Raw genomic sequence first — 13,929 nt, 5'->3', positions numbered from 1 at the left:
GGAGGGGGGATGGGGAAATAGCTCAGTGGTCGAAATGCCTCCCTGGCAAGCACAAGGACTCGAGTTCAATCTCCAGGACCACATGCCGTGCTGGCCCCCAGCACCAGAACCCTGAGTGTGTCCTGCTGCCCCAAAACTGGGCATTGTGGTACATGCCTGTAATCCCAGTGCTGGGGAGGCTGAGACAGGAGGATCACTATGAGTCTGAGCTGTGTAGCAAGACCGTGTATGAAGTAAATAAATAAGTAAAAGATTTTTATAGGTGTGTACCAGCACACATGGCTATCTTCTTTAGGGTACAATAGTGGCTATGAAGTCCATCAGTTTTGTTGGGTCTGCACCCTTTATAGGCCACTCAACCTTGAGAATTTGCTTACTTTTTATTTATTTATTTATGTGTGTGTGTGTGTGTGTGTGTGTGTGTGTGTGGCCAGCTCAGCCCACCAGGGGGCGGGGCTGGCCGGCATGTGGTGCTGGGGGATTGAACCGCGGTCCCTGTGCTTTGCTAAGCTTGTTCTAAGTAGGTGCTTCAGACCACCGAGCCGTCTCACCAGCCCAAGTAAAAGATTTTTAAAATAATAAATAAAATGGTGAACTCCACTGACACCAGATATACTGATGGATCTAGTCACGCCCAACTCCACAATGGACAGCAGTCACTGTCCAGCCCGCCCAGTACAGAAGTACTCTGGTTTGAGGGTCAGCCAGACAGCTCAGCTGACTAGAGTGCCTGTTTAGGCAGAGCACAGCAGCCAGAGTTCAATCCCCAGTGTGCCCGTGCCAGCCCTGCACTGGGGCATGCTGAGATGGTGACTGAGCCTGGGCATGGTGGTGCACACTTGTAATTCCAGCACTTGGGAGGCTGAAAACAGGAGAATCACTACAAATCCGATCTACATGGTGAGACCCTGCAGACCCTGTACTACATTTTTTTAAAAAAAGTTATAGAAGCAGTCTGGTTTGAAACCAGAACAGGCAAGTCAAGCCAAAGGAAGGGCTGCAGACAGAGTGATTGCCTGTCATGCATAAAGAAGGTCCCCTACAAGTGTGCATAGTTGGGCTATCTTTACTGTAGGGTACTGAGCTATGGTGAGACACAGGAGGGTGTCGCCAAAAGCTGACCATGCAAGATATCATGGTTCAGGACATAAGCCCCTCCTCTTGCCAAAAAATGACTTAACAGGTGCTTTGACCAGGCACTGCAATGGCTGACCATTAGGAATAGTGTCTAACCAAAAATACTGACTGCTATGTAAGGGATGGCACTAGGAATAGCATCTGGTTCTAGATTTGTTAACTACAAGTACTTGTGCCCTGTTACACATAAAATGTTAGATTTAAATAACCCCAATCTTTGAGAGGGTGAGATGTGGGGAACCACTCAGACTGCTTCAAAGCTCAGAGGCACCTAAGGACACTTGAGGACGCTTGTCTAATGCAGTACACAGTGGAATAAAGTTATGTAACCATGACTTAGCACATGAAAACACACATGTGCTAGTTACTGCACTACTTAAGAAATGTAAACACGAGACAACCACCTGTATAAGAATTATACAACACCTGGCCTGCTGTGCTGGCCCCACCCCCAGGGCACACTGAGACAGCAATTGAGACTGGGCGTGGTGGTACGCGCCTGTAATCCTAGCTCTTGGGAGGCTGTAAACAGGCGGATCACTATGAGTCCGATCTAGTAGTGAGACCCTGTACACTCTGTAGACCCTTCCCTAAAAATAAAAAAAATTAAAAAATTAAAAATTATATAACGAAGATGCAGGTGGTTCTCTCTGGTGTTCTGCTTCATGCTGCCTGCTGTGGCTGCTGATGTTTTGCACACGTGTGTTCTTTAACCTTGGGACGTCACCTGTGAACATCTCCCTTGGATCCCCCAAGCAGGCTACTTACTACTTTTACTACTCTACTGAATTCAAGACCAGCAACACCCTGTCTCAAAAACCCAAAAGTAAAAAATTCAGCTGAAATAGTGAGACTCTGTCTACATAAGTAAGTAAGTGTCCTACATTACATCTGAAACTCTAACCAAACCATTTTTGCATTATTTCCATTTAGGGTACACAGCACATGAATTAACAACTTAGTATTAAATTAGCTAGGCATGGTAGCACAAACCTGTAATCCCAACACTTGGGAGGCTGAGACAGGAGGATCACTGTGAGTATGAGCCCAGCCTGGGCTACATAAGTTCAAGGCCAGCCTGAACTGCATAGCGAGATCTTGTCTCAAAAAAAATTGTATTCAAGGAGTTCACATTCTTATATAAAATTTAAAACAAAATTGTAAATGTAATAATCTTTACATTTTAATCTTTTAAAAAAGCATATTTTGAATCATCTAAATCCACCTGTCAGTAAACTAAACACTCTTATTCACAATTTATGGTCACACTGGTTCCAAACTGGCACTGAAGTACTCTAATTATGGTAGGTTAATAGAAGAGTTGAGGTGGAAGGGTAATTGTATGTGAAGCGAAGCCAAATGACATCACGGTTTTCATTGAAGGATTTACACTGAATATTGCTGAGGAGATATCTACAGGAAATGAGATTTAGGTGTACTGAACTCCAAAAGAAACTGCATCTATCAGTTGATTTCACAACCTTCTACTAATCAAGACACTACAATTTTATGACCATTTGGCAGTATCTCAAAGTTAATGATTCAGAGGCTCTTGCCTGATAAACTTCCTTCACTAACTTTGATTATCGTGATTTCCTATCTCACTAGTCCTCCTCAGCTCCATTTCCTGACTTTGTTTCCAAACTTTTGAAACTAGTCCTCCTTTCATACCTAGAATGGAGACACTAATGATGCCACCCAGTCTTATAGTTTTAAATTCTCCCAATATGCCAAGAACTTAAAGTATATAACTCTGGCTCAGATTAAAACACACACACACACACACACACACACACACACACACACACAGAGTAGCTGGGGAGATAGCTCAATGGTCTAAGCGCCTGTCTAGTGTTCGATCCCCAGTACCACATGCCTTGCCAGCATTGCGGTGCATGCCTGTGATTCCAGCACTGGGCAGGCTGAGACAGGAGGATTACTACAAGTCCATGCTGCATAGTGCAACCCTGTACCAAATAAATATTTTTTTAAAAATTTAAACACATACACACACACCTCCAGTTCTGTTCTGAACCTCAGACTTGTACATTCAGTTGCCTCCCAGATACCTCTCATGAGTAAAGCCAAAGCAAATTCTTCATCACTTACTAAAAACTGCCCTGGCCTAGCCTTCCACCTTCAATGGACAGCAATTCCACTGTCTCAGTTACTCAGGTCAAAGGTCTCAACTCATCCTGACTCCCCTCTTTCACAGCACATATCCAGAACACCTGGGCACCTATGACATAGCCTCCTAACGAACCTCCATTTCCATTTTGTCTCCACTTTCACTCTCTAACATGTTGTGAGTGCAATGATGAGCTTCAGTTCCAACTTATCAGATTATGTTGCTCTTTTGTCCTCTATGGCTACCCAGTAGCAGAATAAAAGCTGAAATTCTACAAACTGACCATAAAAGCCTTCCTACACAATATGACTTCATCTCCAACTCTATTCTTCACCCAACGCTATTGCCCTTCTTGTTCCATGCCAACACTGGGTTGTGCTTTTGACCTTAAGGTACTATTCTCCTGTATATCAATATAGTGAATTCCTTCACTTCCTATGCCTTGCCTGGTGACCCTTCATAATGCACTCCTCAATCTGTGCCCCTACCCCCCTCTTCCTCGTCTCTTGTCTCTCCCCTGCTTCACAGCCATCTGTTTTCCTTTTACTACCTGCTTACAGGCTATACAATTTACTACTATTTGTTTGTTGTACATTTCCCTGCATGTTATTTAAATGCAAAGAAGCTGGTTTAGTCTTCCAAACACTTCATGCCTGGCACATAGGTACAAGCTCAACAAATATTTGTTGGATGAATAAACAGAAAGCAAAAGAATTTTGGGCTTTTGAACATCAAAGTTACAAAATAACAACAATGCTTTTTTAAATTCTCAAAGAAAATGAATATCATCCTAAAATTCTGTACCTCATATACATATATATATAGAAAAAATAAAATAAAATTATATACCAGATCCAATTAAAGCAGAAGTGTTAGGAAAGAATAATAATGCAATGTTTCAGAATAGTCTCCCCTAGAAATGTCAGAAAGCTCCTGGGAACTGGCTCTTCAAATACAAGAGAATGGGCCAAAAAGGAGAACAGAGGTTGCAATAAACAGAAAACTTATTAATAAACTCAGACAAAGGTAAAAGGAATACCAAGGGTAATGATAGGTTCATGATAGAAGACAACCTAAAATCTACGAACAATTCCACTTAACATTTAAGCTGAGAACAAGGAATGCAGGACAGCATCAACAGCCAACACAAAGGAAAAGGAGGGAGGAAGGATAGAGGAAGGGAGGAAAAGAAGGGACAGGAAAGGAAATGATGGGGGAAGGAGAGAGGACAAAAAAGCAGAAGTTGTTAACTATAAGAAACAGACACTAAATAGTTCAGGGGAAAAAGGCACTGCTTCTACATGGTTCAGATTATTAGTAACTTTTACTCATAAATTACAAGCACAAAATTGTGATGTTACTAAATCAAGAGGCCACAGGAAAGGAGATTAGCCTATGTGAAGTGAGCAGGAGTTAAATCCACAACAGGAAGTAAACAAAGGAAGCCTGGAGGGGCCTGGCCTTAGCTCAGTTGTTTGGGCTGGAGAGATGGCTCAGTGGTCTAAAGCACCTACTTAGAACAAGCTTAGCAAAAGCATCAGGGACCGCGGTTCAATCCCCCAGCACCACATGCCAGCCAGCCCGCCCCCTGGTGGGCTGAGCTGGCCTGTCTCTCTCTCTCTCTCTCTCTCTCTCTCTCTCTCTCTCTCTCATAAAAAAATAAAAAAAATTTAAAAAAAAAAAAAAAAAAGGAAGCCTGCAACTGAAATTCAAATTAAAAGAATCATGTTATTTAGAAGCAAAGAAGGCAAATATAGCTGAAAAAGGTAAAAGCAGTTGCTTCTTAAAAAGATACCTGGAAAAAAAATAGGAGATTTTCTTTTTAAAATATTTAACTAAGTTATATACAAAAACTATAGAAAAAATTCAAAACTTCATGAGAAATATCACTAATTGTATGCATTGGCAAAGAAATGACATATATAAATTTGTTTTCAAAGATTTGATCCTGAGTCTTGGCAAAGATGCAGCAAAAGTGGCACACACCTGTAATCCCAGCACTCTGGAGGTTGAAGCTGGAGGATCCCTGCAAATTCCAGGCCAGCCTGGGTTACACAGTGAGTTCAAAGCCAGACTGAACTGCCCAGTGAGACTGATCTCAAAAAGAAAAAAAAAAAAAGGTCAAAAGAGGTCCTCCTCTATCTGGAGGTGTCTAGGTAGAGGCTTTCTATACACTTGGCAGTGTGTATCAAGAGTGCGTACCTCTGCTTTTATTTTTTTTTTAATTATTTTTTAGATTTATTTGGTACAGGGTCTCACTACACAGCTCAGACTTATAGTGATCCTCCTGTCTCAGCCTCCCCTGAGCTGGGATTACAGGCATGTACCACCATGCCCAGTTTTAGTGGCCAGCACAGAATGCAGTATTGGGACTCAAACCTGGGTCCTGCGCTTGCCAGGCAGACGCTCTGACTCCTGAGCTATCTCCCTGCCCCCCCCCCCTTCTGAAATTAATGTATTTGGTACAGGGTCTCACTGAACACCTCGGACTCATAGTGATCCTCCTGTTTTCAACTTCCTGGCTCAGCACACCCGCCCATGGGCGGGACCCATGTGGTGCCAGAGATCAAACCCTAGATCCTGCGCTTGCTTAAGCAGGCACTTAGTCCATTGAGCTCTGTACCTCTCCTCTGAATCAGCAGTACTTCTTCCAAGTATCTCTTCCAATTCATGTATGGTGGCACAGGCACGCACACACACAAATACGAATGCCTTACAGCAACTCTGTCTATAACAGCAAAGAGACCAAAAAAGCACTATTTTAAGTGTGCTAAATTATGGTTCATACAAGAGTGTGGAGGACCACTTGGACAGCTCTCCTAGAAAGAAGAGCATTTGGCACTACCTCCATGTATTGATATGCACAGAGCTGGCAAGGACATTCCCTTATCCTCTCTCAATTGGCATTTAAGCAATGCAAATGGGTGTAGCTGAGGTGCTGACATGTAGTCTTCGAAGCAATGGTAAAAGTCAGTGATGCCCTCCCTACCCACAGCTCCCAAGTAATGTGTGAGATGGGCCAAGAGCCACCCTGTCAGCTGAGAATGAGCGTCATGAATGATACTATGATTTCTCAGGGCATGGATTACACATCAAAACTGAAACACCAACCTCAAAACATATATACCGCCCCAATCTACAATATGTAGATTACTTTTTCTGCATATCATTCTCTCTCCATTCTGCAGAGATTTCAGGCCTACCCAGCCCAGCTCACAGCACTCATATGTTGCCTTTTTCTTGTCAGTCTCCCTGAGCCACTCCTCTCTTCACAGTTTAATAAAACCTGGGTTCAGCCCTAGATCAAGGCCTTTGTGTTCTGGGTAGCCACCATTCTAGCTAGACTTAAGACCCCTTTGGCTCTCCAAACTACAAATACGCCTTAATATCTTTATTCTTGCCAGGCATTACACTGGAAGTGGTAGACTGGAATTAATTTATTAGAATTTCAGTAATTTATACATGGGGATTACATATGTGGATTTTACTAGACTGTAGCAAGGTACAGAAGAGCTTTCTATACAAGTGAACCCTAGGTTTTTTGTTTTGTTTTGTTTTGTTTTTGTAGTAAGGTGTGTCCATACTTTATTTATTAGCATATGAGAATCAACTGTTTAAATGGGTAGAAGGAATGGGCATGGAGCTCAGCAAGAGGGTCTGTCTTGTGTGCAAGGTGTTAGATTTTATCTCAAGGAAGGAAGAAGGAAGGAGAGTAAGAAGGGACAAAAAACAAAACACAGCACCTACAGATCACAAGTCCATTTACAGCAAAAGGGAAAATAAACAGATATGCTTATTGATATATTTATACATCCACACACACGTCCCATGCAATGAGATAGAAAATTAAGTAAACAGGCATCCAAATTTCAGGATGTGTTTAAAGTGCTCAATAAGAAAAAGGAGTAAGATAAACTTTAGAAACAGAAGCTACCCAGGTGGACCCACTGAACTACAAGCACATAAAGTACTATGACCTTCAAGTCAAAGGCACAAAGCTCTCCATTTGAAACTACACAGTCCTAATACACTGCCTAATAGATGACAATCATTTAATGGGTAAAACACCTATGTAGATTTAAATCAGATAAAAAAAAAACTTAAAATACCTATGACTGATTTTTAAGGGTGAAACACAAATTATACAAATGTCTACAATGGCTATTTTTCAAAAATCAGATTTTGAGTCATCATGGGGGAAGTGAGCACATTTCTTTATTTCTCAAATTTTTCAATGGGCAACTTTTATAATTTTTAAATTTAAAATTTAATGCAAACCAAGGATTAGGCCTGTACTCCCAGCACTCAGAAGGCTAGGGCAGGAGGATATCCCAGAGTTTGAGGCCAGTCTGTGCTACATAACGAGTTCAAAACCAGTCTGAAGGGCTGGAGAGATGGCTCAGTGGTCTAAAGCACCTATTTGAAACAAGCTTGGCAAAGCACAGGGACCGCGGTTCGATCCCCCAGCACCACATGCCAGCCAGCCCCGCCCCCTGGTGGGCTGATCTGGCCACACACACACACAATCAATAAATGTAATAAATAAAAATAAATAAATAATTTTAAAAAATTTAAAAAAACCAGTCTGAACTATATACTGAGTTACTGTCTCAAAACACACAAAAGAAAAAAAAACAATGAAAATCAGAAATAGTCCTTTTTCTTATTCTACTTTTCTTAAAATGCCTTAAATACCGGATACTAATAAAGAAAATATTAAAAATCAGCCTATTCACAAAATGCTTTTTATTTCATACAGACATGTTATTTTATACTTTTTTTAAAATGTTCAATTTACCACTTAAACCGGGCTTAGCGGCTCATACCTACTTTCCCAGCACTGGAGAGGCTGGGGGAGAAAGATTGCCTGGGATACACAATGAGTTCAAGACCAGCCTGGACTACATAGTGAGATCCTGACTAGAAAACCAAAAACAAAGCGAGCATTTAAATTACCTTCCAATTCAGACCTTTAGCCAAGTGAAAGGAGCAAAAATTCTAATACATGGGAGGGAAACTACATTTCTAACAGATCAACTTCATTTGGTTAGAGCTATTATAGACGTAACCTTCCCAAGCTGGCCTTTGAAAGTGTAAATAAGGAATAAAATACATAATACATATTGTGAAATAGGAAGAAAATATTCAAATGAGAAAAGGAACTAGGGAGGCAGGAGGGGAAAAGGAAGGAAGAAAAAAAAATGAGAAAAGGAGGAAATAATGGAAAAGCTGTAATAAGTCGAAGTGGAGTTAAGGGTAGGGGAATGGAAAAAAATTAGTTATATACAGGTACAAATGATGAATGTGATCAGTACACATATTTAGACTGTACCAATACACTTAAAAATAAAAGATGTAATACTAGGCATAGTGGCACATGCCTATAATCCCAGCACTTGGGAAGCTGAGGCAGGAGTATCAACCTGAGACTCTGTCTCAAAAAACTAAAACATTCAAGATGTAGTTTCCCAGGGAAGAAGGGGAAGGAAATAACGAACGGGAACAAAGGAAGCTTCTTGTTCTGCTTCTTAATCTGAGGCAGTGATCACAATAATGCATTTCACTTACAAAAGTTCATCCAGACATACACATAGGATTTGAACAACTTGTACCTGCATTTAAAGTCTAACTGTGAATATTCAACTGTGGTTCCAATTCTACTTCCTTTGGTAAAGACAATGTAGACCACCAAAGCAAACAATCTCACCCACCCATTCACCCACATACCTCTATGTCCTTCCCTCTCCAAGACAGAAGGGACCTCTCACTTCAGTCTTCACATGTCTCTCTTACATTCAACTCTCTCCTTTCTCCAGCATACAAACATGCACTAATCTTCCATCTGACTTCTGTGACACAGCCCCCAATCTCAAATCCAACATAACACAACTCTGAATCCAGTCTTTTTCATTTTGGTAAGCTGTACCACAATTCACAGTTGCTCTAGGCAGAAACCTAATTCTTTCCTTCCCTCATCCCTCATATCTAATCCATCCAAAATCCTGCTAATTCTGAGTTCAGAATATATCTCAAATCCATTCACTTCTCTTCGTCTTCACTACCACACTTTAATCTAGATCATAATTGACTAGTAACACACTGAAAGAACGGCCTTCTAAGCAACTGAGTATCCAATCAGCTATAGTAATCTTTAAAAATCAGTGGATTATATTCCACTTTAATTAAATACTTTCCATAGTCTCCCAGCACTCTTAAAATTCACATTCCATGCTTGGACATCTACGAATCTGATCACTGCTGATCCACTCTCCTTTTCATCTATTTCCTCTACAAAGGCAAGGTCCAGCTGTTCCTACAGTCTGAGAGCTCCCCTCTTCCCTCAGAGGGCCTAGACTCTTTCATAGCACTATCACAAATTGTCATTTTCTTTCTTTCCTCACTAGAACACAAGTGGTAATATTTAAAGACGTAACTTAGTTGCAACTAAGCATTCATATTATTTTCTATGTATCAGGGGATGTGGTCTTTATATGCAAAAGTAGGCAGTGTCTCTCTCTCTCAAGGGTCTTAGTCATGGACACAACAAGTGATATATCAGGTCCCTGGGCTGGGAGGAAAGCAGCAATATATTCACATGGCCCTGCACACGCAGCCTCCACGTGTAATACAATCTGCTAAGGGCAACTAGAGCTTGGAGTGGGGCCTGCAGGTTAGCTCAGCTGTTTAAGCACCTGCTCATGCAAATGCAGTCAGGCACAGAATACCACAGTTCGAATCCCAGCTCCACCTGCCTTACCAGACCTGCCCTTCAGGCAGACTGAGCCACAAGAAAAAAAAAAAAAAAAAAAAAAAAACCTAGAGCTTGGAGAGGCTAATCTGCTCAAAGTAGCACAGACAGAAACTTAAATACAATCAGAAGCAGTGCACAAAGATGTAAAGTGCTCAAGGAACAAAAGAATCCAGTTTGCAAGGATAGGGGGCAAGCAAGTTGGGATGTGGTGGCATAAACCTATAATCCCATCTCTTTAGGATGCTGAGGCAAGAGGACGTCAAATTTAATCTCCAGTACTGCAAAACAAACAAAACAACACAATACAACTGACTGAAAGCAATGAGAACAAAAAAAAAAACAGGAAATCACTTAAAGATACAAGAGAAAAAACAGCATGTATATGTGTGGCTAATTTTGAGATAACTAGAGAGCAAAAAACAAAAAGTATTTGAAAACACTTATCTGATAAAAGAGTGCTACCAAAATACACAAAGAATTCTCAAAACTCAGTAGGAATCTAATCCGTGACAGATACAATTAAAAAAGTGAAAGTCCCTCCAAAATATGAGCTAGGGAAGAAGTGAGCAGGTCAAAGAGGCTATGAATGAGCGAAACTGACCCAAGTATATGTTATGTGCATGTATGAATCTGCCAAAATGGAATCTATCAATCTTATACATAACATGCACTCAGTAAGAGATGTAAGCTGAGAGGTTGAGGCAAGAGGATTGCCGGGAGTTTGAAACCAGGCTGGATCACACAGTAAATTCAAAACCAGCCTGGGCTATTATATAGCAAAACCCATCAATCAATCAATTAATAAACAGATGTGAAACAATAAAATCAAAGTAAGTGTGTAAATATATAAACCAACTTTATTAAAAATGGGCCAATGCCCTTAACAGGCACCATGCCAAAAACTATACAGGTGGCCAGTAGTGTTCAAGAAAGTACTCTACATTCCATGTCATGGAGAAATGAAAAGACTTCTGTATACACCAAGAATCCAGAGTAGCAACATCAGGTGCTTAGAATAGACAGTGACAGCAATTCTTGTGCACAGCTAAATGCAAAATGGTAGTCTTTTTTGAAGACAGTTCAGCAGTTTCTTGCAAAACTAAACACTCTTACCATATGATCCAGCAATTATGCTCCCTAGTATTTACTCCAAGGGGTTGGAAACTCAGATCCACAAAAAAGCCTAGGTGTTTACAGCAGCTTCACTGGTAACTGTCAAAACTCCGGAGCAGCTACACAGACCAAACTTGGTGCATCTAGATGTTAGAGCCTTGCTCAGCACTATAAAGAAACACATTATCTCACCATGAAAGGACAGACCACCAATGTCAGGTGGAAGAAATACATGTGGAAAGCCCAAATGCTTAAAGTTCCAACTCTATTGAACCATTCACATGTGTCATTATATTTTGTCCAAATACATAAAATATACAATACCAAGAATTAATCCTAATATCCAATGATGTGTCAATGTGGGTTTTACTGACTGAGACAAATCACCACTCTGGTAAAAAACAGGGAAAAACATGCATGTATGGAGCAGAAGTTAATTGGGAAACTTATGTATCTTCTCTTCAATTTTACTATGAACCTAAACTGCTCTTAAAAGTCAAGTCTGTGGAAGCTGAGAAGGTGGCCACAGCACTGAAAGGCTGAAGCATGAGTATCACTCTCAAGTTCAAGGACGGCCTAGGATACACAGTGAGTTCACGGCCAGCCTAAGCTACACAGTGAAACCCTGTCTGAAACACCAAAAAATAATACAAAGATTGCATAAAAGTATGTAGGGGTCTACAGTACCAAAAGCAAAAAGATCTGAGTGTCATCAGCATGTAGAAAATAGGTCATGAAACCAATATGTCCTCTACAGAGCACTTAAACACTAAGGATATAGCAATTAAAAACACCTAATTCTTGTCCTTAAGTGGATGCTCTAGTAACTAGAGTCATGAAAAACAAATCATTTAAAATACATTAAAATAAAACTATTTAGCCAAGAACTATTTAGTCGGGCATGGTAGCACACACCTGTAACTCCAGCACTCAGGAAGCTGAGGCAGGAGGACTGATACAAGTTTGAGGCCAGCCTAGGCTACAAAGTGAGTTCAAGGCTAGCCTGAACTGCACAGAAAGACCCTGTCTCAAAAAGACCCTCCTAAAAAAAAAATATGTAAATCAACCAGGCATGGTGGCCCATGCCTGTAATCACAGCATTTAGGAGGCTAAAGCAGGACTCCCTTGAGTTTGAGGTCACCTTAGACTATATAATGAGTTCAAGGCCACCCTAAACTACATAATAAAACCCTGTCTCAAAAAGCAAAAAATATACAAATATGTAAATCAAATGTTTTAAGTACAGGCCAGCTGAGACAGCAATTGAGACTGGGAGTGGTGGCATATGCCTGCAATCCCAGCTCTTGGGAGGCTGCAAATAGGTGGATCACTATGAGTCTGACCCTGAACACCCAATAGACCCTTCCCTAAAAAAATACGGAAAAAAAATGTTTTAAGTACAGTGTAAGCAGTCGCCTAAAACTTTACAAAGTTACTATACTTACTGTTATCCTTATGTTTTTAGCTTTCAAAACACCTTACTGAAAATAAACCCTATTCTTAATATTATTCACACAACTAGATACTCCCTTTGTAACTTCCATTACTTCTAACTTAATTATAACATTCCTTTTAATTGTAGATATTAAACAAATACAGTTGTACAGTAATTTTCCAAGATTTCCTGAAGCTATGAGGGAACAGACATTAAGATATAAATGAAGAAATAAACTGATTTTCCTTCTAGTTTCTAAACTTGTACCTTGTGGAACAAATGTAAACAGTTATCAGTTCCATATCTGTTACACTGTATTTGAATTAAAAATATTACTGCTACAAAACTATGCTGGAGAGATATCAAAAGTTGTCACTTAAGCTGCATATACTGTATACTTAAATAAAAATTTGGGGCAAAGCAAACTTCAAAAACTTCTGCATACAACTCCAACTAACCTTTCCAAATAATGGATGTCTGTGTCATTACCTATCTGCAGAAGGAAAAAATACAGAAATAACTTATATAATCCACTTCGTGTCTCAAAAGCTACCAGTCTAAGCCAGCTCTGGTGGCATAAGGCACCCAGCACTGCGGGAGGCTGAGGCATAAGAGTTGCAAACCAGCCTGGGCTAAAAAGCCCAGACTCTCTCAAAAAGCAACCAACCGGTCTAAAATTCTAACAGAAGCTAACCAAAATCCTGTCCACCACAATGCAAACCAACTCCAGCAACTTGTAAGTGATGGTGACACCACAGATAGCTAACACTCAATTTAAGGACACTTTTCCAAGACAGTAACTAAAGTCTTTGAAAATGAACTGACTCATAAACTAAAAATCGCTAAAACGAAGCCTCAATTTTAATCAACTTGATTTTCTAAATCCACACAAGATCTCATCACAATTTCCAAAATGCTGTCAGCTCAGAAGACAGACCAATTGAGTATCCAAATCTCCTTTTCCTTTTCAACAACAAAACGAACTGACAGAAAACACCAACCAATACCGATTTACAACGTGAATTCACAAACTCTGACCTACGCATTTCCAGGTTCAGTTACTAACCAAGGCGTTCGCAGGTTTACTGAGCACTTAGTCCGGTGCTACTAGGTCTCTGAGCACTTAAGCTTTCTTCGCATCGGCTCTCTGAACATCGCTGGCGCTAAGTACGAACAGGTCACCCACTTTGCAGATAAGCAACACAAAGCACGGTGAGGTCAGGGCTCTCCCCCAAGGTCACACTGCTTCGAGGACTAGACTCCAAGCAAGGCAAGCAACCGAGATCCCACCCCCAAGAGTTAGGTCTGTACCCTTGACAGCTGCTCATCAAGAATGAGGAAAGCTCAGCTGCTGCGATCCCCGCC

General features: G+C 40.7%; 1 protein-coding gene across 1 annotated transcript in view; it reads right to left on the bottom strand.

The window, feature by feature from the left end:
- Nucleotides 1-13,653, bottom strand: part of Siah1 (siah E3 ubiquitin protein ligase 1) — a 32,254-nt gene extending 18,601 nt beyond the window's left edge. Inside the window, exon 1 of the mRNA XM_023713033.1 lies at nt 13,631-13,653. The gene's annotated coding sequence lies outside the window, so the exon portion shown is untranslated. The remainder of the gene's footprint in view (nt 1-13,630) is intronic.
- Nucleotides 13,654-13,929: the final 276 nt, after the last annotated feature.

This window comes from Octodon degus, unplaced genomic scaffold (genome assembly GCF_000260255.1).
Source record: "Octodon degus isolate 3935 unplaced genomic scaffold, OctDeg1.0 scaffold00028, whole genome shotgun sequence".
In the NCBI taxonomy this organism is placed as follows: Eukaryota; Metazoa; Chordata; class Mammalia; order Rodentia; family Octodontidae; genus Octodon; species Octodon degus.
The sequence above is the reverse complement of the archived record's forward strand: the minus strand, read 5'-3'. Positions and strand labels throughout refer to the sequence as shown.